The following is a 27,021-nucleotide window of genomic DNA, read 5'->3' on the forward strand; positions in this document are numbered from 1 at the left end:
AAAAAAAAAAAAAGGATCTAGAGCCACAGCTACAGTGACAATCAGCCCATGAGCTGTGTGTCCTTGCACTTAGGTAGGACTGAAGGGCACCCCAGCATGCCCAGTCCTTGCTCGAAGAGACTTTTTTTTTTTACCAAGAGCAGAGTCTGCAGCCTTCCCACACGGCTGCTGCAGCAAGCTGGGCTTCCCCATGGGTTCCCAGTGTGCTCCTCCTGGGTCTCAGAACAGCACCAACCTCACTTTAGCAGACATTTGTTAGTAGCCTCCCCGTATCTATGGCCCACTCCCTTCCCACAGTTGCAGTTTCCACAAGGCTCTGTGTGTTTCCCTCATGCTTATTCCATGCCCAGCTTGGGGGGTGGAACACTTGACCTTGGCTAAGCCAACTATGCCTTCCAACCACCAGGCTGCAAGGATTGGCTCAGGAGAGGGGCATGTGACCTAAGGCAGCCCAATCAGTGTGGCTCTCAGGGATTTTGCTGAGAATTCTGGGACAAAGACGCTCTTTCCTGATGGAAGTGGGAGAGGAGGCAGGCAGCAGTGGGAATTGTCAATAGATATCGTGAGACTCTAGGGGGGAAGGAGCCTGCCTTAGGATATATCTGACACTGACAGGGAGATTAAGTTAGAAAACAAAGCAAAGCAAAACTGGGCTTTAATGAAACCCTGAGTAGCTGAATCAGTCCTCAAACTCTAAAAAGACATTTCTCTACGTTTCCCTAAGTCATTAAATTTCCTTTATTGTTAAGACGCTTGGAGTTGTGCTTTCTTTGCTCGCATCCAAATACATCTTCACTGATACAGAGGTGTCGGAGTGGTGGTGGTCTAATGGTTCCTCTTTTTTTTTTTTTATTGGTTCCTATTTGTATCTTCCAGAAACATTGCTCTCAGGAGGAGGGCAGTTTTCAGCATCATCCTTTGATCCAGGACCACTTAAATTGTGTCTGAAGAATTAAGTCCTCTGGATTTCTGGACTCCAGGTGGCACCAATCCTTGATTTCCAGTGGTCATGTAGATGTTTTCCAATGTGAGTATTTTGCTGGTTACTGTATTAGTTTTCTAGTGCTGCATTAACAAATTACCATATATTTAGTGGCTCAACAGAGCACACATTTATTATCTCACAATTTCTGTGGGGCTGGGTCTGGCACAGCTTATCTGAGTCCTTTGCTAGCTGTCTCACAAGGCTACAATCAAGGTGTTTGGCTGGACCATGTTCATTTCTGGAGCTCGCGGGGTCCTCTTCCAATCTCATGTGACTGTTGGAAGTATTCAGTTTCTTGTGGTTGTAGAGTTGAGGCTCTCGGTTCTCAGAGGCTACTTGCAATTCCCTGCCATATGGTCTTCTGTATTGGCAGTTCACGACATAGCTTGCTTTTCGAAGGCCGGTGGGATAGTCTTTCCCTCCAGTCTTGGACTGGAGTGTGACTTGGAGTAGGACAGACATTTTAATAGTAATTGAGTTTTTCTAATTGGTATGTAGCTAGGCTAAAATATGTCCCCAGCCTCTAACATCATGTCTTTCTTTCACTGTGTCTTTGAAGTCAGATTGGCCTGAAGAATGGTTTTAAGTGTTTCTGAGGGTTAGAAGCCAGGGTGGAAAAGCGAAAGTAAGCCAAGACATAGGGCATTGTAGAAACCCAGGAAGCAGACACAGCTAAGGTTTTGCAATGCCTAAGGCTGCCCCTGGCTCTGTGCCAGCCCATCTGTGTTTGCCAACACCCAACAGAAACGTTGTAGGGTTTATTCCTTCTGTTTGATTTCAGCGTGGGCTGCTCTGCATTTGACTTTGACGTTCAGCAGGGGCTCACTGTAGTGCTTAGACTCACCTGAGTGTATTTGCTCTGTTGTTGACTGAACCTGCAGCAAACGGTCTGCCTTGGAAATGGAGGAGATGAGATTTAGGTGTAAAATTTATCTCTGAGTTGTGCCGAAGTCCCAAGCTGCTGCTGATTCACTTAAAAGGTTTTAGCCGGCTCAACTCAACCAACTTTTAGTTCTGACATTTGTAAAGTGACTTCCTTGTCAGAATTCTAGCTGTGAAGAAGTTAATAACTGCAATAACAACCTTGGAAATGAGTTTTAAAAGCCCAACGGGGTGGGGAAAATAAGCCTGTGAATTTTATTTTTAAGTGTAATAAAGATAGTACAGATAATTAGGCTGAAAATTATCCTATTTCTGGTTCTTCTTTGTCATTTAGGGCCCATTGTAAGACTTCCAACCACTTTCCTATGATCTCTGTCCCTAAGTCATAATTCTAGCGTGATTATGTCAAAATTGTCTCCACGGTAGCCAATCGTGGTGTTACAAACAGAGAATTAAGACTTCAGGTGGTAAATAAACAGAAACAGCAGGAGCCCTAGAAATAGAGAGGCATAAACCTTCTGCTCTTCTGAAAATATTCCTGAGGACAGCAACGAAAATAGAGAAGAAAGAAAGGAAACATGGTTTGTTACTTAAAGCAAGAATTATTTCTAACTGGAAGAAATGTTGATTCAGTTTTCTCAAATGACACTCATGGAGCTTTCTTAAGCAAGGGGACTCTGTGAGAAGGATCAAATAACTGTCGCATTATATGCAAATAATGCGGTGGCTATAGAGTTTTTTTCAAAATGCAATGCACATTATTTCCTATGCAAACTACGGCCATTGTATAAAGAAAGTCATCTTTAAACTTTCATGACCACAGAGCACTTTATCTAATTTAATCTTTTGTTTTCTTTGCAGGCAGGAATATTTCACAGGTTATTGTTTAGAGGATTATAATAATCAGAAATTGATTTATGCCTCGTATTCCATGGTGAGCTCATTATCAGTGTGCAAGGCTGAATATATCACATTAGATAGTTAAATAATCACTTGCAATTTATTAGTTTTATTTCTTCTAGCAGCTGTTGCTGTATTCGATTGGTATATATTTTGTTTAACCCTGGGAGTGCCCTTTGTGCGTGGTTAAATCCTTCACACCTTATGAAGTTGATCAAATTAACTTAGTAAAGATTTTATGGGTCCATTTTGCACTGTCTGAAAAACCAATGATATATATTCTTATTTTCTGCTTTTCACAGATAAGGAGAATTTTTTTTAGATGTAGTATACTTTGACTTTAACACCGTATCTAACAAAGACTCTCCTGCTATGCTATCTTTCAGGGAAAGATGAGGAAATGTGGCTAAATTGGAGTTTAGGTAGGTTAATAGGGATCACCTGTTTTCCAAAAGGGCTCATGATGGTCAATGTGGAGGGCAGCCTATAGAGAGCATTATTTATAAAAATGGCAAAGTAGTTTACATACTAGTGTGCAATTTTTTTTTTCACTTAACAGTATGTCATGAGCATTCTTTTTTTTTTTTTTTGAGACAGAGTCTCACTTTGTTGCCCAGGCTAGAGTGAGTGCCGTGGCGTCAGCCTGGCTCACAGCAACCTCAATCTCTGGGGCTCAGCGATCCTACTGCCTCAGCCTCCCGAGTAGCTGGGACTACAGGCATGCGCCACCATGCCCGGCTAATTTTTTGTATATATATTTTTAGTTGGTCAATTAATTTATTTCTATTTTTGGTAGAGACGGGGTCTTGCTCAGGCTGGTTTCGAACTCCTGATCTTGAGCAATCCGCCCGCCTCGGCCTCCCAAAGTGCTAGGATTACAGGCGTGAGCCACCGCGCCCGGCCTGTCATGAGCATTCTTTAATGTCATTGAATATACATAACATTTAAGAGCTGTATGCTATCCCACAGTGTGAAATTACAATAATGTAATCATGTTTCTATTGATATCACTGTCATCTAATTTATATCAGGACATTGCTAAACTAGAGTGATTTTTCTTCCGTCCCTTCTCTTGGTGATTGGACCAGGTTGGGCTGTTTTTGCTTTTCCTCCCTTCAATACAGAACTGGGCGTGGTCAATCAAAACGTTTTTATCACTCTGGCTGCATGTGATTGGTTAGGAGTTGACGGCGTCACAAGCCAGGCCAATCAAGAATTTGCTGACATTCAAAGAAGCAGGTGATCTTTGCTGTTTGATCACATACTGTGAAGAGGGTGTCAACTGGGATTTGCTCATAGTTATATCTGCTATCATACTGGAGCACCTGCCCCAAAGTGAAATCAGCTCAGGGAAGGCAAAGCATACAGATACCTGAAGCCAGTTCTAATCTCTTACATTTCCCAGCTAGGTAATAAATCCTTCTTTTCAGGCTAGATGCTGGGTAATCCCAGAAGTTTGGGAGGCCAAGGCAGGAGGATTGCTTGAGGCCTGGAGTTCGAGACCAGACTGAACATAGCAAGACCCTGTCTCTACAATAAATAAGAAAAATTAGCCAGGCCTAGTGGCGTGTGCCTGTAGTCCCAGCTAATCAGAAGGTTGAGGCAAGAGGTTTGCTTGAGCCCAGGAGTTTCAGGCTGCAGTGAGCTATGATGATGCCATTGCACTCCAGCCTGGGTGACAGAACGAGACCCTGTCTCAGAAAAAAAAAAGAAAGGCCTCCCTTTTAAAGCCAGTATTAGGTAGGTGTATGTTCCCAGTAACCAAAAGAGTCCAAATTAATACAGAAGTAAGGCGTAGTCAACAGAAGTGGAGAGGTTTAGCTGCCATAAGAGAAGACTAGGAGTATATGAGAACTATCTTCCTGGATTTAAAGAATTGTGTGTGATTAATGAGTACAAATATACACTTAGATAGGAGAAATAAGACCTGGTGTGTTCAATAGATCAGTAGTGTAACCACAGTTAACATTAATCAATTGTGTATTTCAAAATAGAAGATAATAATTCAAATGTTCCTAAAGAAAATATAAATATTAAAGTTAATGAAGTTCCCAATTACTCTGATTTGATTATATGAATGTATCAAATTATCACATATACTGCAAAAATATGTACAACTATTATATATCCATAAAAATAAATAAGTTAATTAAAGAATTGATGTGTGGAATTTATAGTAATAAACTTATCCGGAATAGCTTCAACCCAAAATTTGATTATAACTTTGAGATAGACAAGTTTGGCTCTAAATAAATAAAAACTAAGAATGCTTAGGGCTATTCAAAAGTGTAGAGCTGCTTTGTGGTATTCAAAAGGTCACATCCCAGAGCAGTAGTAGCATGACAACTCAGCACTTCTTCTCTGTACAGAGGATATCTGGTCCAGCCCCCGGACCTTAGATCATCACAGCAACAGTAATGGGATGGGGAGGTCCACCCTGGAAGACCAGGGCCACCAGCTTGGGGCATTTTTTAAAAATGACAAAAATTGTTTGCATGTATTTGTTAAGTTCCAAATGAATTAAGTTCCTAGAGAGTGTTAAGCATGATGGCCCTGTGTGAATTCCAAATACAGGTGGTTGAAACAAAGCGTCTGTCGCGCCCGCCTCGCCAGTAAGGAAGACGCGGCAACCGGAGTTCTTCTGACAGTGCTTTAATGGGGTTCCCTTTAGACTTACATGATGCGGAAGACCCAGCCCGGCAGCGCGCAGGCCGCTATATACCCCAGAAGTACAACCCCTAAGCTGTGATAGGCCGCTCAACTGTCGAGCCACCAAAGCATTAGTCCATATCAGGACCCTTTGTTTGCATTCTCGTGCCACAGGGCAACCGACAATTGTGCGTGCGCTGAACTTGTTAGCTGCTCTAGGCAAAGCCGGAAACAGGCGCCAACTTGTAATGGCGTTGACACCACGCCCCACATCTCCCCGTTTTATTAATTTAATGAGAGCTGAGCAACCGTTCAGCACCGTCCTTCGACCGTGCGATCAAGGTTGCAGAGCCTCACTTTCACCAGCAACCACCTATCCTCGTGCAATGAGCACAACTCGGAGGTGTGCAAAGGCTGGCTGTGGGATAGGAGACATGCCTTATTTGGTGCAATGGGAGAGACCCCTCAGAGTGCAAAGGCCATGTCTGCTAAAATACCTGGGGGCAGGAGCGGGTGCAACCCAAAACTAGGCTAACCTTTTAGCATGGTCAACCACACCTGTGCAGACTGTCTCAGTTCAAGCGCAGCAAATGTCTGTGCCAATACCACATGGTCCGTGGCTGCAAGACCGAAACAAAGTCATAGAGCTAGGAGCTTCAACAGGAACAGGAATGTATCTAGGCAAGCAAGTAACAATGGCAGAGGGGTGAGACATGGCATTCCAACACAATGTATAATTGCACATATTAGAGGAACAGTTCACATGTGTACCAGAGGGTTTTTCCGTGGATACCACCCAGATAAACGGGGGCCAAACCCAGACAGGTATAGGGGCAAAGGTTGCGTTTCGCCCTCCCGCAATCACCCTCACAGAACCTTTAAAAGAGTCGCTAAGATTCCATGCGAAACTAGCATTCCCTGCCATACCCCCAGCCACCAATGGACAGGGGGGCCAAGTCTGTGCAGCTTCCGTTAACCCCACACAAAGTCCCCTTCAAGGAGAAGGATCTATTTCCCTCCAGTTAAGCAGGGAGCTCACGGGCTCTCAATAACAGTAGGCGGGGGAAAACTGATGCGTCATGTGTCACAGGCAACGGCAGGGGAAGCACTGACAGGATCCTCTAGCGTGGCTCCGCTGCCGTCCTCGCGATCATCCATGCTGTCGTCAGGAGGAGTAGCCACTGGGTCCCCATGCTGCTCTGGAGGCTGCTGCACCGTTCCGGTCAGCCGCGTGGGCACCCAGATGGGATCGTCCTGGTCCTGTGGAAAAACACAAATAGCTCCCCTGGATCTCATTAACACTGGATCCGGGCCTTTCCATAGATTAGACAACACATCTTTCCACCTCACCAACTCTTTCTGTGGCGGAGCAGGCGTGACATGCCTGTCTGCTGCCGAACGTCCCCTGACATCTAAATTTAAAAAATTTAAAGAGAGCAAAGGAAAGGCGTCCTTTGGGTGATAGCCCTAGCTGTAGGGCATCTCCCCCTTCTTGTTTTTGTAAGTACATTTTGAGCGTGCCGTGAGCACGTTCCACGATGCCTTGCGCTTGAGGGTTGTAGGGAAGACCGGTACGGTGCTCCACACCCAAGCGAGTGCAAAACTGCTGAAAAGATTTTGAGGTATAAGCCGGGCCATTATCTGTCTTAATAACCTGGGGCTTGCCCCAGGCTGCCCAAGCTTCTAGGCAGTGAATGATAACGTAACTTGCCTTTTCTCCAGCCAGAGGCGTGGCATGAAGGACGCCTGAGCACGTGTCAACAGACACGTGAACATACTGAAGCTTCCCAAAAGATGGGACATGAGTTACATCCATTTGCCACAGTTGTAGAGGATGCAAACCCCTAGGATTCACGCCCGTATGAACAACAGTGCGATAAGGAGCACAACTTGGACATTGCAGTACAATCTCACGAGCATCTGCACGTGTGATGCTGAACTTAAGTCGTAAGGTTTCAGCTGGCACATGATAAAGTTTATGAAAGTCTATGGCGGCGGCGTGGCCATCAGACACCCAGAGGGCGCGAGTGGCGCGATCTGCCATAGCATTTCCCGCAGCCATAGGTCCAGGTAACAAGGAATGAGCTCTGATATGCTGAATGGAAAATGGGTTTTTCCTATTTTGAATAGTATTCCTAATTTCTGTAAATACAGAAAAGACTGTACTCTTGGCAAGAATGTGAAAGGAGTTCTCTAACTGTTTAACTGCGTTGACCACATAAAAGGAGTCTGAGATGATGTTGATAGGTTCAGTGATGGTACTGAGAACCAGACCAACTACGGCACACTCTACTAGCTGAGGAGAAGAATAGTTAAACTGTTTTGTATACACCTTGTCCTGAATGACATAGCTCCCAATACCTGTCTTGGAGCCATCGGTATACACATCCAAGGCATCAACCAAAGGTAACAGTGAAGTTACTCTTGGGAAAATAAGCTCGTTCCTCATTGCAAACTGCAGCAAGGCATGTCTGGGATAATGGTTGTCAATGCTCCCCGGGAAGGTGCATCTCAATATGGCCCATGCATCAAGAGTGGCACATAAGGTGTTCACCTGATTGGCAGTATATGGACAAATCAGGCTATCAGGGTGACGCCCAAAATGGGACACAGCCAAACTAATACCCTTTAAAGCTATCTCGGCCACACAGGTAGGATAATGGCCAATCACCTTTCCTGGAGAGGCTTGAGGATGCACCCATAAAAGGGGACCATCCTGCCAAAGCACTGCCGTAGGGAGCGTGGGAGAAGGGAGTACACAGAGGGAGAAAGGATCATGGTGTTGAATGCGCACTAGTTGCGCCTTTTGAATGGCTTCTTCTACCTTATGAAGAGCCTTAAGGGCCTCAGGAGTCAAAGTTCTAGGAGACGTGATGTGTGAGTCTCCCTCTAGAATCTGAAATAATGGCTTCAGTTCTGCTGTGGTAAGACATAAAAAAGGTCGAAGCCAATTGATATCCCCTAGCAGTTTTTGAAAATCGTTTAATGTTTTTAAGGCATCTCTTCGGATGGACAGTCTTTGAGGCACAATTTTGTCAGGGAGAATGCTACTACCAAGAAACGCGCCTACTTCTCCCTCTTGCACCTTTTCTGGAGCGACCAGCAAGCCTTTTTCCTTTAAGTGAGCCTGAAGGGACGCATAAGCTTGGCGAAGTACGCTATCATCACAATGACACAAGAGAATATCATCCATATAATGTATAATTCTTACCTTTGAAAACTTCTGCCTAACCGGCTGGATAGCTGAGGCCACATAAAGTTGGCACATAGTGGGACTGTTAGCCATGCCCTGAGGCAAAACCTGCCATTGATATCTTGCATCAGGCTGCTCATGGTTTATGGAAGGAAGCGTGAATGCAAATCTGCTTTTATCTTGTGGATGCAAGGGAATAGAGAAAAAACAGTCTTTGATGTCCAAGATAATTAGACTCCGATGTTTAAGCAAAGCTGAGAGAAGGGGCAGTCCTCTTTGAACAGGCCCCATAAGCTGCATCTGGGCATTAATTGCTCTAAGGTCATGCAACAGTCTCCATTTACCAGACCTTTTCTTAATCACAAAAATAGGGGTATTCCAAGGAGATTGAGAGGGTTCAAGATGCCCAAGAGTAAGCTGCTCTTGCACTAGATTATGGGCCGCGAGTAACTTTTCAGAGGGTAAGGGCCACTGGGGTACCCACACTGGCTCCTCTGTATTCCAGGGTATGGGCAGAGGATCCCCAGCGGCCAGCGGCCCCTAAGAAAAACCCAGCCCTTCCCAAGGCGGGGCATGCGGAGGTGGGCGGTACCGCTCACAACCTGCCGCTTCCTGAAAAACCGGTTCCTCTTTCTTTTCTAGTTCCTCCCCCGCCTCCTCCCCTGAACTTGAGGAAGTAAGAGAAGAGGAAGAAGAGGAATCATCCTCAGAAATATTTAATTTCTTAAATTCTGACAGAAAAAGGCTATCTCCTCTGTCTTCTGTCCTGTCCTTTCCTTTGTTATTTTTATTCCTGGTACCTTTACATTTCTTTCTCTCCCTTTTCTTCTTTCTCTCCCTTTTCTTCTTTCTCTCCCTTTTCTTCTTTCTCTCCCTTTGCAGGTCGGGCTGCGCTATCCCTCCCTGCATTTTCCTTTTTTGAGCTCTATATTCCTTTTTTCCACCTTTTACCGCGGTACCTCCCTTACTGCTTCTCTCTGAGCTTGCGTCTTGCAAGTCACTCAGTGCACTTTGGCTAGCTGCTACGCGCGGGCCTGAGCTTTCATCATACAGGCACTCCATAATTAGGTTGTGAACAAGGAGAGTGCCTGGCCTCAGAGTCCCCACACTACGAAGGTCCCGTCCTAACTTCCCCCAAGAGGGAATAGTCAAAGAACCCGAGTGGAGGAACCAAGGAGCTACAGGGTCCACCTCCTTCAAAAATTTTATGAGGGTCCTTTCCTCACAGTGCACTCCTTGTGATGCTAAGAGGTTCTTAATAGGCCACAAAAAGCGCCGCAGCGGAATATTACCCATTTTTTGGAAGCAGGGGAGTTTTGGCTGTCCCACACGTCAGTTCTGAACTCACCTCTGTCGAGGTCGTCTCCGCTGGTGCTTCAAAGTTGTTTTGGTTCCCGGGTTTCGGCACCACTTGTCGCGCCCGCCTCGCCAGCAAGGAAGACGCGGCAACCGGAGTTCTTCTGACAGTGCTTTAATGGGGTTCCCTTTAGACTTACATGATGCGGAAGACCCAGCCCGGCAGCGCGCAGGCCGCTATATACCCCAGAAGCACAACCCCTAAGCTGCGATAGGCCGCTCAACTGTCGAGCCACCAAAGCATTAGTCCATATCAGGACCCTTTGTTTGCATTCTCGTGCCACAGGGCAACCGACAATTGTGCGTGCGCTGAACTTGTTAGCTGCTCTAGGCAAAGCCGGAAACAGGCGCCAACTTGTAATGGCGTTGACACCGCGCCCCACAAGCGTCTGTGAATTATAGGAGCTAATACATCCCTTCCATCCAGGCAAGAGATCCATCCAACAGATGGCAGCCCCAGTGTGTGGACCTCTATAAGAAGGGAAAGAACTGTTAAGAGGAAGGAACTGGGCTAAGAAGATTGGAGAGTTGCTAATCTGCTACAGTGGGGCTTATTCCAAGAATACAGTATAATTTAACATTAAAAAATTAATATAATTCATGTAATATTAATAACAAAGGTGAAAAATCCTATGGTATTCTGCAATTGTTTGTTGCTAGTATTATTCCTGTTCTATTCTCATTCTCTTTTCCTTCTCAGACTCCAAGCATGTGTCTCACATGTCTGTTATGCTCTGTTCTATTCTTTCCATCTTTCCTTTCCCCACTTTTTTTAACTTCAGGCCTTCAGTCTGGAAAGTTTTCATTGACCTCTCTTTGATTTTACTAATTCTGTGTTTGACTTCTAGTCTACTTTCCAGTGAGTTCCAATGTAGTAGGATAGTAGACTTCCAGTCTAGCCATCCAATGCATTCTTAATTTTAGATATTTTATTGGTTCTGTTCTAGAATTTCCATTTTCATGTTTTTTGTATATTCTAATTCTGTGTTGAAATTCTTTATCTTCTCTTTCATTTTCTCCATCTTTCTCCCATTTTCATGAGCACACTTCTTATATTTATTATAGTTACTTAAAGATTTTATCTGCTAACTTCAATATTTGGATTGTGTGTGGGCCTGGTTCTATTGTATATTTTTTCTCTTGATTACTAGCCACTTTTTTATGCCTATTCACATGCTTTATAATTTTTGACTGGATATCACACACATACATTGTATATAAAATAAGTGATTTTTTTTTTTCCAGGAAGTTCTTGCTCTTCCTCTGCTTGGCAGCTAGATTGAAGTATTAATTATCTCAATTTAATCAGATTTTTATCTGTGTTAGCACTGAGCAGCAGCTTTAGATAAATTCAGTCCACCTATGTTAAGGATGAGATCTGTGGTATGCTTCTTACAGAGCACTTCCTCTAGTGGGCTTTGTTGCCTAAGCATTGTGAGATTGTGGGAGATTTCATTCGGTTTTCTCAGCCCACTCTTGCCTCCCAGGGTCTCAGCACTCAGCAAATGCCCATGGGAAATGCCCTACATCTTTGGGGCTCCTCTAGATTTCATCTGTCCTCTCAGCCCATGTGGGTATCAAATCTGTGCTGGTTTCTCTAGTCCCTAGCAGTGCCCCTCTGCCTATGCCACGCCAGTTCTCAGCTCACACCAGATTGAGCCTATGCCCCCAGGAATGATCATAGCTAACAATCTCAGACCATGTAGGAAAATCTCATTTTTTTCTAGAATGATGGCTTGTTGCTACCTACTGTCTCCTGCCTGGATGAATGTATTAGCTCCAGTAATTCATGGATGTTTTGCTTCAACCACCTGTATTTGGAATTCACATGGGGCCATCATGCTTAAAACTTTCTAGGTCACTTGGAACTTAACAAATACATGCAACCAATTTTTTTCATTAAAAAAAAAATCTCTAGGACCATGCACACTGCAAGTTATAACAGCAAGATAAAAGCAGTTTATGGACATGTACTATATTATAGACAATGTTCTAAGTTAAGCCCTTTCTCAATAACCCTATGGGGATGGATTTACTATATCTTTGTGTTACAGATGCAGAAATTGAAGTTTCAAGAGGTAAAGTACATTGTTCAAATATTAGTAATAAATGACAGAGCTATAGTTTAACCAGGTTTGACTTCTGTTACTCTTAATTATTATACTATAAACATTTATTAAAAGAAGGATGCTAGAAGTTATAAGTTAGAAGATACAATCATGCCTCTGGCATATATAATACACCTGTCCACACTGAGGAGCAGACATACTACAATGCCCATTCACTGTCACTTATAACTCTCATTTACATGATAGGGAAAAGCCCCTGCCTGGGGTCCCTGAGGCAAAATCCATTGCTGACTGGATACATGTGAAGCTTATCCTACTAATGATAGGGAAAGCCCCCACTTGGGGGCCCTGAGGCAAAAACCACTGCTGATTGGATACATGTGAAGTTTACGGTTGATCTTACTAATCCCACCGTTAATTGGATATTGGTTGTATGTAACCCCAAGAAGTGTATAAAACTGGAGAGAAATAAGGAAGCAGTGCTCAGAATTTGGTGGCATGCCCCTCTGAGCCCGCCAGGGAAAGACCCTCTGTGTGCCGCTCGGTTCTTTCCCTGGTCAATCGCTGGTCACTTGCCCCAACATAAAGACATACAGTGAAGAACATACGAATAATGTCTTGACATTTGTCAGGACAGATCCTTTATATTACTTATTTCCGGTTTTATTTCAAAGGAACTCCTCTCTTTCCCCAACTGATTAGGTTTCAGAATCTTTAAGGATCCATGTTTAAGCACCAGTTTGATTTTCATCTCACTTTCTCATCAGCAGAACCATGTATTTTTGAGCTTGTAGAAAAGATTTGAAAGCAGTTTTAATTCAGAGTATCCATAGAGTAAGGCTAGTTTTCTTTTTGCTAAATTTGCCATTGGCTTTAATTATTCTTTCCTGATATTAGCACTACAAAGAGATTAGAGAAATGGAAACAACCTCCACTCATTGTTCCTACATGTTTTTCTTGGTTCTGAAATGTAGTTTTACATCATTGTTTTTTAGACACAATTGTCTCGTTGGAAGGTCCATGACTGTTATCCTGGGCTGATTATATACATTTTTTTCTTCATATTTTAATTTTTTAGCTTCAAGATGCCCTTGCCCAAAAGTCCCATGAGTGCTTCCTTCCTTTCCCACAGCCTGTGGCAAAACCAGTCTCAGAAATTTCCAACTGGCAGAGAACAAAGGAAAGCCACTGAAAATGTGGAGGTGACACTATCTGCTCCTCCTGGCACAAGCTTCTCAGGGGAACTAATCTCTTCAGGCTCCACAGATATCAGAGAAACAAAATCCGGGAGGAAAGTAAGGAGTCACCAGTTCAAATCCCTTCGTTTTTCAGTTTTAGAAACAAAATGCAGAAACATTAAACAATTTGTCCAAAATCATTTTGCTTCTAGTGTGATGCTAGCATTAAAACCATCAGCAGACAACCTATCTGACTTCCGGTTCAGCGCTTTCTCTAAAGCCTTTTTAGCAGACAAGCTGTTGTCATAAAGCCACTGAACATCATGCCGAGAAAGATGGCACTGCCATTTGTGTGTTGTGACTTGCTCCTTCACAGATGAACGTTTCAGAAATCCGCACTTTTACCTCTCTCAGGCTAAGACAAAACATATAAGACCTAATAACCATAATCTGTGATGCCAAAGGCCTTAATGGCAAAATGTGTTCTCAGAGTATTTGAAGATTTTTAAAGAATTTCACACCATGTGGAGGTTTGAATGACAAGGTTGGCAGACCATGAAAAGAGGGTCCATTCTAATCAGACCTAGAGACCTGCCTGAGTATCCATCCATCCAGTCTTCTGTGTGTCAACAGCACCTGTTGAGCTAAAAAAAGGTTGTGAGAAACTGTTGTTTTTGGCTTGTAAGAGAAAAATGGATGTGCTGTCATAAAATATCTCTATTTTATGGAATCAGTTTTAATTTTCTCTTGCTCCCCCACTTCTTTCATTATCATAGATTTGGCTCCAATAAACTTACTATAGTTTGTTCTGAGTCCCATATTGGGCTCATTAGCCAGAGTACATCCTAATCAAATCATGCCTCTAAAATATAATAGTAAAAGTCAATTTAAAAACATGTTTATACTTTGCCTATCTGCCTTACCCTTTTCATGATGCTTCAGTGTTATAGAAGAGTCCATACTGGAAGTAAAGTTGTCCTGAAGTTAAAACGTACTAATTCACCAGTTCAATTTAACAACCATTTGAATAATAATTATGACAATAAGAACAATAGTAACCACTACAGTTCAGAGAGTTCTTTGTTCATGGCTTTTTTGGCAAAAAGATGACTAAGATATAGTGCTATGGCTCAAGAAATTCTGGACCAAGGGGAGTGAATGATCTGCAAACAAAGACAGTACAGTGTGATAGCCAATGTGAGTACAAGATTTAAAATTTAAATCTAAAAGTAATAAATAAAGGTAGTTCAGAGAAAGTTGTGATCACCCCTGTCTGAAGGTGGTCCAGTGGACACTGGTAAATGTTTAACAACCTTTCTGGGGAAAGCCCTGACATGTAGTTTGCTGATTTCTGCTGGGTAAATGTTACCATGATGGCTGATTTTAAGCTACCTACCGAAAGTCATGAAAAGCAGCTTTGGGAAGAGATGCCTTGGCTTCTAGAATTGGCTTTTTATTGCCTGTGCAAGCTGACTCCAGCATGCCACTGGGGTGGTTGGAGAATGTCCCAAGAGGAGATGACAATTGAACAGGGTTTTGAAAAGAATAGGAATTCACCAGGGATTATAGGTGTGGAAGGGTGTTCCAGGAGAAAATCCAATATATGATGGCATGGACATAAATTTGAAATAATAAAATATGAAAGACACACTCCCATCTTTTTGTTAAACTTACTTTGAATGTCACTGGATTAATGATAATGCCAATCAAGCATGTAGGGAATCACATCACTTTCATAAAGAGGATTATTTTTATAGTTGAATTTTCTCTATCTCTATTAACACTCAATAAAAAGAACCTGATATATGGTAGTCAATAAAAATTTGATTTCTTTGTATAGACACTTCTTTGATTCTCTAAAAGTATTTTCTGGATGCAAAGAAACTAGTAGTAGAATATTTGCAATCTCAGCTGCTGATAAATTTATAGAGCAATAATTTAATTTAGATTTTTTGTGAAAGTTTCAGGACAGTATAAATCAGACTAATAGCTTTTCCAAATTTCTGTTTTTAAGAGCAAAATAAAGGATTTATGCATAAAAACATACCCTGAAGTTTATTTATAATGGCAAAAATTTTTGAAAAGCCTAGAAGTCCAACAGTAGTGGAATGGTTCAGTAACACTATGTGGTATATACATCCAAAAACTATTACATAGGCATTAAAAATAACACATATAATAACTATGTAGAAATATAGAGGATATTTTTAATATAAAATTAAGTGGAAAAGAACAGGCCACAGAATTTTATTAATACCAAGCACAGGAAAAAAGATACAGGAAAGATATATGCTTAATTATTATTCATGGTTGTGTTTGAGGAAATGCTTAGCCAATTACAAGATTGGTTATTGCAGATCAACCTTGTAATAATACAGTTGTAGCAGAGCATTTAGTGAATTATTTCAAAAGCGAGTACTGGAATAACTCTTAGGGAGGAAGCCATCTTTGTTAGGAAAATACTTCGATGAGGTATTTGTAGGTCAAAGATAGTGCTGGCTTCAGTAGTAGCCAAGAGAGCCAAGATGATGGTTATACTCCTTTGAGTGAAACAATGAGGTTAATGACTTTGTGCTTTTGAGAAGAAAAATAGAAGGATCAAGAGAGAACAGACAAGTGGGAGGGAGGGTGTGTGCAGGTAGAAAGAAACCAACCATAGATGACATGACTGGCTTTACTTGGGGGCGAAGTGGCTTGTAAAAGTTTCTCAATACTTTCTGGGCTAAAAAGTATCTTAAGAACAGAAACATCTAATGTCTAACCTGAACCTGAAGTTCAATTTGAAGTGGAGTGTACCACTTAATATAAATCCCTCCTTTGTAAACCTTCAGTAAATTCTACTACAATCAAATCTTTTTGCATTGTAATTGTGGTGCATTTGGATATGTGTGTGTTTGTATGAAATCTAAGAAGGAGCTGAGTTTCATGTCTCTGTTGCAGTGGTACCAGATTGAGTCAGCACGGGCAGCACAGGGGTCTTTGACCTCTTCCTTGTGTGGGAGTCTGTCTTGGAGGCTGAAATAAGTGAATCTTATTGTCCCCATATACCAGGGGTAACTGAAACGTACAGAAGTTGAGTTACTCACCCAGGGTTCACATAGCAAAGAGTAGATTTGGAATTTGAACCCAGGTCCTCTGACTCCAGAACTCCTTAATCCTTATGGTATTTGTGGCTCTTCACCCCCAGCTTTCCACTGAAGGCTGGGCATAGTGTGGTAGGACTCAAAAGCATCATGGTGATGGTAGTCTTCTCCTTGACTCGTCCAAGAACTCCATTCTATTTTGAGGAGTGCTGCAGAGAAACAGGAAGAAATCAGGAACTTCTCTGGCAGCTCTGGGACAATCCGAGCAGTCCTTAAAAACACCCAGAGTTGCCTGGCATGGACCATTTACAATGGGCTCCAAGCTCTTGGGCTTGTTGACCTCCCAGTTCCTGTCACTTGAATGTTGGCTAGATATAGGACTTCGATGATCCCTTTGGTTCTGCAGCCAAGTGGACAAGGCCAGACTAACGGTGCAGGGTTCCAGTTCTGTGGGGTTATGAAGGTCTCTTGGAGAGGCTTCACCACTTTGTTGTACTTAGTGTGCAGCAGAGGAATTGCAGAGCTGGCAAAACCTTGTAGAGAACCTGTTCCCAGTGCCCTCATTTAGCATCTGTGCATAAGCAAGCATGACGTTCATGTGCACCGCATTGCCTTGCTGCCAATGGCAACCTGGCTCATTTGTATAGATGGCTCTAATGAGACTGAAATTGCACCAAATGATGCATTTTGAGGAAAGGGTCAATCTGGTGACAGTTTCATGAACACTACTTGTTTCTGGGGTTTGCAAATGTGAGCCCCAAAAGCATGAACGTCATTGCTTCCTTCTTTGCCTTATTTATCTGGGCAGCGTACCTGCTTTCTCCTCTGGCAAAGTTAATCTTGTGCTGCCCTTAGCACTGCAAAGTCTGTCCAGATCTGGAAAATCATTTATATTCCAGAAGGTTTTGAGCATCACCATAGTGATCAAATAAGCCCTAAGATCCAAATCCTTTTCACTGCTGAAATATTAATTGGGAAAAATATAGCTACGTTGAGGGAAGGGATTGAGTGTGTGTGTGAATAGGAATATACTATTCTTTATTCATTGTGATCTTGTCTCTGACTCCCCCGGGAAAGACTGGTGAAGTGCCTTTTTATAGTAGGGTTGATTTACAGGGGATCATTTATTTTCCCGTTTCCAGTGCCAAATGTGGTCGTAAGCTTTTCTGAGCTTGACAGTCAAGTTTGAACAAATGGGGAAGAGAGAGTATTTGTCTGCAAAGAGTATTTTCTCTATATGAAGAAAATAAAATTCATGGAGAGGCAATTATAATGGAGAAGTGGCAGTCATTGAAAATAACTCTTAATGACTAATAAGTGATGAAAGAGTTCTTAATGATTTCTGTTTTCATATTCTGTTAGGAAATAAATTGTTCAATATGCTGCAGATTTGCTCCATTGATATTTAGTAAAGCAAAGCTAGTTTTCATTCCTTTTTTGCTATAGCACTTATCATGTAACAGATACCATTTAGTGCCTTTAAAGTCTCTCTGTGAATAAAGACACATCTTTTTTTTTTTTTTTTTTTTGAGACAGAGTCTCACTTTGTTGTCCAGGCTAGAGTGAGTGCCGTGGCGTCAGCCTAGCTCACAGCAACCTCAAACTCCTGGGCTCGAGTGATCTTTCTGCCTCAGCCTCCCGAGTAGCTGGGACTACAGGCATGTGCCACTATGCCCGGCTAATTTTTTTTTTTTATATATATATCAGTTGGCCAATTAATTTCTTTCTGTTTATAGTAGAGACGGGGTCTCGCTCTTGCTCAGGCTGGTTTTGAACTCCTGACCTTGAGCAATCCGCCCGCCTCGGCCTCCCAAGAGCTAGGATTACAGGCGTGAGCCACAGCGCCCGGCCAAAAGACACATCTTTAAGCATACAGTACTATTCAATGCTATACATTTATTCATATCATTGAGCTGACAGTGTGTGTCAATATATAAAGGAGAATATATTGCATATATGTTTATGTCTAGATATATGTCATATGACATATATGTCATATGACATAATGACATATATGTCATTATGTCATATATGTTTATGTCTAGATTTGAAGAAGAAAAGAAACACACATACAAGATGCCTAATAAGTAAGTAGAGGGCCTCAGGTATAAAGATGGCAATACAAGACATTGATTTTGCTCTTCTAGAAGAGGCAGGTGCTGGGCTAGACAGACGGCATTCCGGGCAGTGAATGCAGAGCTCCTTACACTTAAAGTCTCATGAGCTCAGCTTGCAATGGTCCCCCAGCCCACCTCCCACCATGTCGGGGACCCAGAATAGTTCCACTATCCCTACACTGAATATATACAGATAACATTAAAAGGTGACTCTGCTGAGAAGAATTTGAAGTCACCACTTGGTTCCCAACCATGAAATTGTCTCCCATTGTATTAGTTACCTATTTTTGCAGATCTAATGGTCCCAAAACATAGTGTCTGAAAACAACAAACATTTGTTATTTCACAGTGCCTGTGGACCCCAAATCCAGGTGCAGCTGGGCCAGGTGCCTCTCTGACTACTCAGGGTGTCTGCGAGGCTGCAGTCGAGGTACTGTCTGGGGCTGTGCTCATGTCAAGGCGAGTGGAAGCAGCGGTGCCTCTGCGCTCAGCCACGCAGCTGTTGGCAGGTCCTTCCCGCCTGTTGGCATAGACATCAGTGCCTCCTGACACGGCAGCCTTCCCTGTAGGGCAGCTGACAACAAGGCAGCGCCCGCCAGCTTCACCTAGAGCCCCGAGCAAGCCAGAGAGGGTGAGCGTCTAGGCCAGAAGCCACAGTCTTTGTCGACCTAACCTTGGATGTGGCATCTCGTCACCTTTGCTGTATTCTATTCTTCGAGGTGAGTCCTCAGGTCCGGTGCACACCCAGGAGGAGGGGATCACGGAAGACCGGGAAGTGGGGATGGCTGGGGGCCATCTCAGAGGCTTCCTACCATGCCTATGGGCACACCCCTTGCTGGATGTGATCACCCCAGGTCGCACAGCAGGGGAGCTCACGGAGGGGATCGGAGGCCCAGAAGCACCACTGGATCCTGCTTTGTGGGCTCCTCATTGTTTCGGCCTCTCGTACATTCCAAGTGAAGCAAACGTGAGATTTAGATGACGCTACCGAAACCGAAGTGCCCAGCCGTTGGCTCTTATTCCAGCTCAGAAGGTGGCGCCAACAGCGGGGTGGGGGAGGGGCGGCCGGCTCGGCGGGCGCTGGGGCGTCGCGCTCTCGGGGGTCGTGGTCGCGCAACGGGCCACACAGCTCTGAAAAGTCTCCTAACGTGGGGCCACGCCACCGAAAGTCCTTCCTCATGAAGATAAGCACAAAGGTGAGAACATCCATCCATGTATCTGGAACAAATTTAACCCTTTTCCTTTTCTCTGGAGAGCTCTTGCACTTTTGTGGAAGACTCAGGCCAGATTTGGGGATTGGATTATCCAGGAGGCGCCTTTTTTTTCTTTGTTTTCAGTATGGAGCGTATGGAGAGGGGCCGACTCCTGAAGGGAGGTGGCCTCCCCCCAGGGATGTGGGAGAGTGGCCGGGTGGGGACGTGTCTGACTCGTGTCCCCGAGAGGAGCTTCACCAGGAGGCACAGCCGGGCAGGTGGCCAAAAGCACTTGATCATTAAATCTTCCAGCTCCTGGTTTCTCAAATGAGAGTCTTTTACATACTGAATCATCTCATCGTCTGTGAGCAAGCTGTCATTTCACTCCTGCTTTGTGGGAAAAATTTTTTTTTTCTAAAATTAGCCATCCATGTTTGTCATAATTATAATTATAGCCAAAAAACTACACCTGACACTGGTGGAGATTTTTAATCTCCAAAAAGCCACACCTGACACTGATGGAGATTATTGCTAATGGCTTTAGAATACCCCTATTCCCGTTTTTTCAAAGTAAAACAGGAAAGGGAAATAAAAACAGTGAAATTAATGACTAAGAATTTAAGATTCACATTGGATGGCTTTAGCATGTCCTTGCTAAAAACTACATTCATTCATACTAAGAAATCCATTGTTACCTTTTAAAGAGCCACACAATTCAGAGGGACTTTATAAGGATAAACTGAGGTAAAATATGTGAAGCACAGTGTCAGGCACCCAGAGCAAGTTTTCAGTAAATAATAATAATGGTATCAGCAGAAGGATCATTCACAAATGCTACAAGAAAGGCGGCCTACAAAGGCTGTAGGAAGATTCTATGATGGAGCCTGTTCTGAAGGGGCCTTTCGGGGTGTTTCATATTTGTAGACATCTGAGTGGCAATGATTCTCACCGAAGCCTAATCAGTGATTCCCAAACTAGTGTTCTGAGAACAGCATTTTAGGATATGAACATAGACGGCTTGAATTAACAAATGAAAGCATTCCATGGTCAGACAAGTTTGTGACAATCTGCATCCTAGCTGCTCCCTCTCCCTAGAGATTCATAGTGCATATTTGGTTTTTATAGCCTTTAAGAGGTTCCCTGGGAAAGAAAGCTGATTCCTTTTGTTTAACTCTGTTTCCCAAACTACTTCAGGCTAAGCTGTCCATTCTCCACATGATCACCAGAGGCATCTTTGCAGAGGCAAATAGGATTTTTTTTTTTTTTTTTGAGACAGAGTCTCGCTTTGTTGCCCAGGGTAGAGTGAGTGCCTTGGCGTCAGCCTAGCTCACAGCAACCTCAAACTCCTGGGCTCAAGCAATCCTGCTGCCTCAGCTTCCCGAGTAGCTGGGACTACAGGCATGTGCCACCATGCCCGGCTAATTTTTTCTATGTATATTAGTTGGCCAATTAATTTCTTTCTATTTATAGTAGAGACAGGGTCTCACTCTTGCTCAGGCTGGTTTCAAACTCCTGACCTCAAGCAATCCTCCCGCCTTGGCCTCCCAGAGTGCTAGGATTACAGGCGTGAGTCACCGTGCGTGGCTGGCAAATAGGATCTTCATGCCTCCCTGCTCAAAGCACCTGGGTGGCTCTCCACTGCTGTCATGATCAAGTATAATCTGCTCCGCCTGGGCAGCCTGGTCCCCAGTTCTCAGCCTCACTTTACTTAGCATTGTCCTTCACTCCTGGCACTGCCATCCTGCTCCCTGGATGTGCCATGGCCCTTCCTGCCACAGGGCTCTTAACTCTTCCCTCAGTGTGGAGAATTTCCCTTGTCCCCCTTTGCACATTGAACTAGGATCACTCCTCATGCTCATCTGCTCTGTTGTCACTTCCTCAGGCATCTGGTCTTAACAGTGTTGGACCTTCCCCACAACTAATGGCCGGGTTGTTTGCTTACTGCCTCCCCAACCCCAATACAGTAAGATTGGTGAGGGCGACTCTTCCTCCAAAATTCTGCCAACTATTCGGGAGTAATATGGGCTGCCTACGGGGCCCATGTTACGTATCAGGTGGGGTGGGCCAGTGATGTACTATTTCTGTTGTTTTTGTCTTGTTTGCTGTTAACACGATGTACTGTTTCCAAAATGTTTTCATCCTGGGAAACATTGGAGTGCAAGGTAGAATGTGATAAGGGAGGCTCTCTGTGTCTACAGGAAAGACATACATGTCAAGATGGTCATGATAATACACACTGCTCACGTGTTCTCTACAAGCCAGACAATGTTAGCAGTTCAGTATCTACTCAGTTCACACTTACAGCAACTCTATGAGGTTTTGCAAATGAAGAAACCAAGACAGAGGTAAAAACTCTAATGGCACACTTTTTGTAAATGGAGGAGCTGTCTTAACCCAGACAGCGTGATTTCAGGGCCTGCCATGTTGAGAGTAGGAATGGCTTCCCAGAATAGGTGGTCTTTAAGGTAGATCTTGAAAATTAGATAGGATTTGTATTTGAGGACAGTGTTGGTAGTTGGGAGGGGAGGATATGAAAGGGGAAGGCAAAGGCCAAATGTTGGAAGGGGCAGGGGACAGAATCCTGAGTTTGGCTGGAGTGGAGGGGCAGGAAGAAGGGTGGAAAGAAATCGTGCTGGGGCCAGAACCTTGGTTGCTATGTTAAAAAACATCAAATCTGTTTGATGTGCTGCAGTGAGTTAGCAAAGGTTTTCATTCAGTGCTGTAAAAGATTAGATTTCAGCTTTACTGTGTCAGAAGGATGTAGAATCAGCGTGACCATATATATCCAGGCTAGATTGGATTATACCTGTTGTCCCGAGGTAATTGTTAATAGTGCCTACTTTCTCCCTTGAAAGTATCCTGTTTTAGATGAGAAATTCAATGGTTGCCATATGGAAGAAGGCTTAGAGGTGGGCAAAGGGTACAGGCTGCAAAGGAAGGTTGTTGGAAGCAGCACATGAGAGACAGGGGGCTTTGGACTAAGGAAGGGGATTTTCAGGAGAGAATAAGCTGGATTCAAGGAATATGTCTGCAGCAGGGTGATGGTATTTAATGAATATTTGGATATTTAGGAGCAAGGAAGACTGAGGAACCACAGGTGATTGGGGTTTTTGTGTGGCTGACCAGGTGGACAGTAATCCTTGTAACAGAAGTCAGGAGCGCAGGGACAGGAGCAGGTTGGACATGGACAGGTGGGTGACGGCTCTGGAGTCTGCATGTGAGCTGCTCACAGGGGAATCGGGTGCAGATGTCAAACAGAAAGCCAACCCAGGGAACCTGGGGGAAGGGTCTCAGGACTGAAGACTCAGGTTTCGGGATCATTTCACAGAAACAGTCAAAATCATGAGAGTGGTTGAGAGTCAATCCTACCTAGTTTGTTTATTCATGTATGTATGCGTGCATTTATTAACATTTCTCCTACTACTTAGAAAAATGGGTTTAGGGTAGCTTAAGATAATAACCAGCAAAACTGAAACCATTCAGACTAGAGAGAAGAGATAAAAAATGAAGGGAAAGGGAAGAAGGTTTGCTGTAGTTGCTGAAAATATGGTAGAAAAAAAGAGGACCAAGAAGAGAACAGGCAGAAGCTCTTAGAGTGGGGCTGTGGGTTGGGGGTAGAGTGGGAAAGGAGCTGACATTCTTGCAAACCTCTGTTTACCACCACTCTCACTGCCAGTCTTCCTCCAAGTTTTTCTCTTACTTTCCCCAAACTCCCTCTGGAAACCAGGCCCTCAGATAAGCTTGGCAAAGGCCCACTCCCTCTTTAGCATGTGGAAGTGCCACTCTAATCTGTGACTCTGACCACCGTGCACACGGAGGAGCCATGGAGAGTGGGGAAAATGCCCCCCAGTGAAAACCAGAGATCGGGCACCCAGGGGTGCAGCAGCATTTGAAGGGCATTGCTTTTTAATCTTTTAATTCTCATTTTGTGTCTGGCTTCTAGCTCTGCTTTCCCTGTAGTGATTGACAATCCCGTGGAACACCTCATCTGGAAGCCATGTCGCCAAACTGCAATGTAGTTTTGATACGGAGTTGCCAGTGGGTGACTCTGCTGATCTGAAAACTTTTCTCAATTGTCTCCCTGCATCCTCCCCTATTTCCTGTCCCCTTTCCCTCTCTCTCGCTCTCTCCCTAGACCTGTGGAGGGAATGTACTTTGATGGATTAGACCTTACATGTTATGTGTGCCTTCACTTCCTCCATGGTTTTCATAGCGTCTCCCTAAAAAAGAGGGAATTTATGGCCTACTGAAAGTTCCTAATAATCATCTTCATGATTATGGGGTTGAGATTTTCTGCCTAAATGTCTTCAGGCTCTGTTTGTGTCCTGGCCGGCACTTACAGCAACACAGTGCCCTTTGCAAGACTGATGTTGCAAGTTCTCCTAAAGCCTGTTTGCAATCTTGGCTTTGCAAACCAGGTTAGATCCAGCCCAGCACTGCCAGCTAAGATGAAAGTGGAGTGCCAGCCCCAGCCCCAAGCACCAGAGACTAGAATTCTCAATTTCTACCCAGGGACTCAGGAGCTTACAATCACCCAAGAGCGGTAGAAGGTCCATTTCAAAGAGCCCTCGGAAGGAATATGCTGTTTAAGCCAAAGGTCAAAGCTAATCTTGGTTCAAAAACAAAAACACAAAAACCACAAACCACTCTTTCAGGAATTGTTTGTGTTTTTGATTTTAAAAAATCAAAATTTTTCTGACCTATATTATCCCTTTCCAAATTTTCATTTTATTAGCTGACTACTGTTTTTCTAACCTACATGCAGATCATGTTGACAAAACTGGAAGACAGCAGAGCCTTCTGGAGCCTCCATGGGCTGTAAATCTCTTCCAAAATCTGTAGTCTGTAAGTACTTTGGCAAGCATCTGATTTAACAGAAACTGAAGAGAATTTGCAAATGCCTGTATTGTCCTAATAATTTTGTTTCCCAGCTCAGACTGAGACAAAGGATTGCTTTTCTTTTCCCAAGGGAATCCACACGTCAGTATCCTCCAGCTCAGCGGTCAATGGAAGTAAAAGAGAAGGGTTTCAGCTCTTTTTGCCGTTGGAGTTCACAGTGGTCGAAGGGAAAACACAGACACTAATCAAATTTGGGAGATTCAAGGGGCAGAAACATGTGATTTCCTTTGCAACCACATCTGTTCTGTGCTCACTGTCATCCATCTGATTCTGTCATCTGCCTACTGGTTGGGAGTTAATTTCGGCCTTGCTGTTACTTTCTAAAAGCTATCAATTCTTCTGACACTTAATAATGTCATGGTGGTATGGCATCCAAGGTCAAGGCTCATCAATATCCCAAAATATACCACTAGGGGGCATTAATAATAATGAAAATAATAATAGAAAAGTCCTGAAATATTCATTGGTCTTTAGCCTGGTTTCTTTTAGGCTCTTTTGATATCTTTCATAATTTAAGACCCATTAGTTTTTTGTTAATCCCAGCATAAATTGGGAGCCAACTTCTTATATTTGCAAGAGACCTGGAAGTAAAGTCCAAGGATTGGATTCTAATCCTGGTGTGACCTTAGATAAATTCATTCATCACCATGTTCCTTAGTTTCCTCTCCAATATAAGAGAATGCATTTTTCATACCTACTGCACAAGGTATTGAAGTTAAAGGCACTTTGGCAGCGATAAAAAACACATATAAGGGTGTTGGATTATTATTGTCCTTTCTTGTTTTTTTCTGATATTCCAATATCAGACGTAAGCTGAGTCAGTTTCTTCCTGCTTCTGCTGATGGGTAATGATTGACAGGAACCAAGCACAAATAGAGGCCCCTTAACTTCCATAGAACTTTCTACAGCTCTCCCTTTACCTTCTTTTCTATGACTATATTTAATACATTTTAACAATCATGTCAAGATATTTGGTTTGAACATTTTGAGAAGGCATCGATTTGGAGAAGGTGCTCAAGGCAAGCAGATGTCCTTTTGCTCCAAACCAATCCTTCCCCCACCCCACCCCGGCTTTGTCACTGTGGTCCCGTCCCTGCCTCTGGATCATATGTGAACAGAAGGTCAGTGTAGGAATGGACAGCTACGAAGGAGCAGTGACCCTCACCCAACCAGGAGGGCCCAGGACATGAAGTTGCAGGTAACCAAGTGAAGTTGAATTTACCAGTCAAGGAGTTTCTAGCAGCCAGATGTTTACATGGGTCAAGCCTGTTTTGAAGAGAGATAGAGAACCGGGGGTGGAAGGTGGATAGTAAAGGATTGGAGATGTGGCTTTAATAGGACAAAAGAGGTGGAGGGCAACAAACACAAGGCTTAGACCTGCAAGTGGAGTCCCCTCCGAGAGAAGGGAGAGACTAGGAAGAGAGGAGAGAGGGAGGTAATGATCTTTGATCTTTGAGAGGTTCGTAGGCCAGGTATGATGGAAAGTTATGTTTTATTATTATTATTCTCATAATTGTTATTTTGGCCAGGTTCAATAAGTGGTTATAGAGCAACGAAAGTCTTTCAGAACTGTACATCTGATCATTGAAATCACAAGCAAACGGCATCATTCAAAGCCAACAAGGTCATGATAGTCTGCTGGTACCTGCAGCTGTCTGTTAGCACCTTTGCAACTGCCTGGTTCAAAAGAAACTAAAGAGATTTTGCAAATGCCTGTATCGTTCCAGTAGGATTGAGATAAAGCTTGCTGTTTGGTATAATGAATCTATGTCAAATCCATTTTCCATATGCCCTTTTCACGTTCTGTAATAAAAAGCAAGTGAACAGGTATTTGTGTTTTTCAATCATAAAGGTGATAGCTTTAAAAATTATTAAAATCCCTGAATTTATGTAACTAATGGTTATAATGAATGCAAATTTAGATGGAAGGGGAGAGAAATGAATGTTATATAGATATCATGCTTCTATTAATAAAGACATGATGCTTACTGGCATTCTGTGACTTGCAAAATTTATTTATCTCCTATATCACTCTCAAGAAAGTTTCATAAGTTTTTTTCTTTATTTTCACTTCTAACGGAGCTAATTATCAAAATTATACATTGTGCTCATTTCCAGGGCTTCATGAACTATATTTTATTTACTCTCACCCCATTCTTATGTGTAACAAGAAAACATGTGTATATATGTTTTCATATATATGAAAACATATATACATAAAAATTGGTCAACGTAACAAGAAAGCCATTATATATTTCCGTATCTGAAGAACAAACTGACACTATGATCCAACCTAGACATCTCTTCAGTTGGTCATGATGGGTCTAAAGAAAGACACAACAACAAACTAGACATCTCTGCAGACTCAGGTGGAAGGAGCAAAATGGCTGCCATTGTGCCATGGGGTGATACCGCGAGTAATCGTCACCGTTGAAGGAACACATGTCTGCTGGCCGCGCCCTCTGCTGGGCACATTTTACACTTTGCCTTGAATACTCATAACAGCCCTGCCAGGGA

General features: G+C 43.2%; 3 long non-coding RNA genes across 7 annotated transcripts in view; 2 read left to right on the plus strand and 1 right to left on the minus strand.

Moving 5' to 3' along the window:
* Positions 1–2,350: 2,350 nt before the first annotated feature.
* LOC105877059 (uncharacterized) lies at positions 2,351–12,043 on the plus strand. The gene is made up of 3 exons (XR_001156729.2): positions 2,351–2,448; positions 2,729–2,801; positions 12,020–12,043. It is a non-coding gene; the product is annotated as an uncharacterized LOC105877059 (long non-coding RNA).
* A 716-nt stretch (positions 12,044–12,759) lies between these two features.
* LOC142873271 (uncharacterized) lies at positions 12,760–18,773 on the minus strand. Its single transcript, XR_012921319.1, has 3 exons — positions 18,694–18,773; positions 16,299–16,504; positions 12,760–13,856 (listed from the first exon to the last, which is right to left on the minus strand). It is a non-coding gene; the product is annotated as an uncharacterized LOC142873271 (long non-coding RNA).
* Positions 18,213–27,021, plus strand: part of LOC105877058 (uncharacterized) — a 41,639-nt gene continuing 32,830 nt past the window's right edge. Inside the window, exons 1-3 of one of the 5 annotated variants that reach the window (XR_012921317.1) lie at positions 19,451–19,608; positions 24,371–24,450; positions 24,575–24,737. This is a non-coding gene — a long non-coding RNA (uncharacterized LOC105877058). Of the gene's footprint in view, positions 19,609–24,370; positions 24,451–24,574; positions 24,738–26,033; positions 26,333–27,021 lie in introns of those variants that run through there. The other 4 variants (XR_012921315.1, XR_012921316.1, XR_012921318.1 and 1 more) reach the window with 4 other exon arrangements.

The sequence above is a fragment of the Microcebus murinus genome, chromosome 10 (assembly GCF_040939455.1).
Source record: "Microcebus murinus isolate Inina chromosome 10, M.murinus_Inina_mat1.0, whole genome shotgun sequence".
Lineage (NCBI taxonomy): Eukaryota > Metazoa > Chordata > Mammalia > Primates > Cheirogaleidae > Microcebus > Microcebus murinus.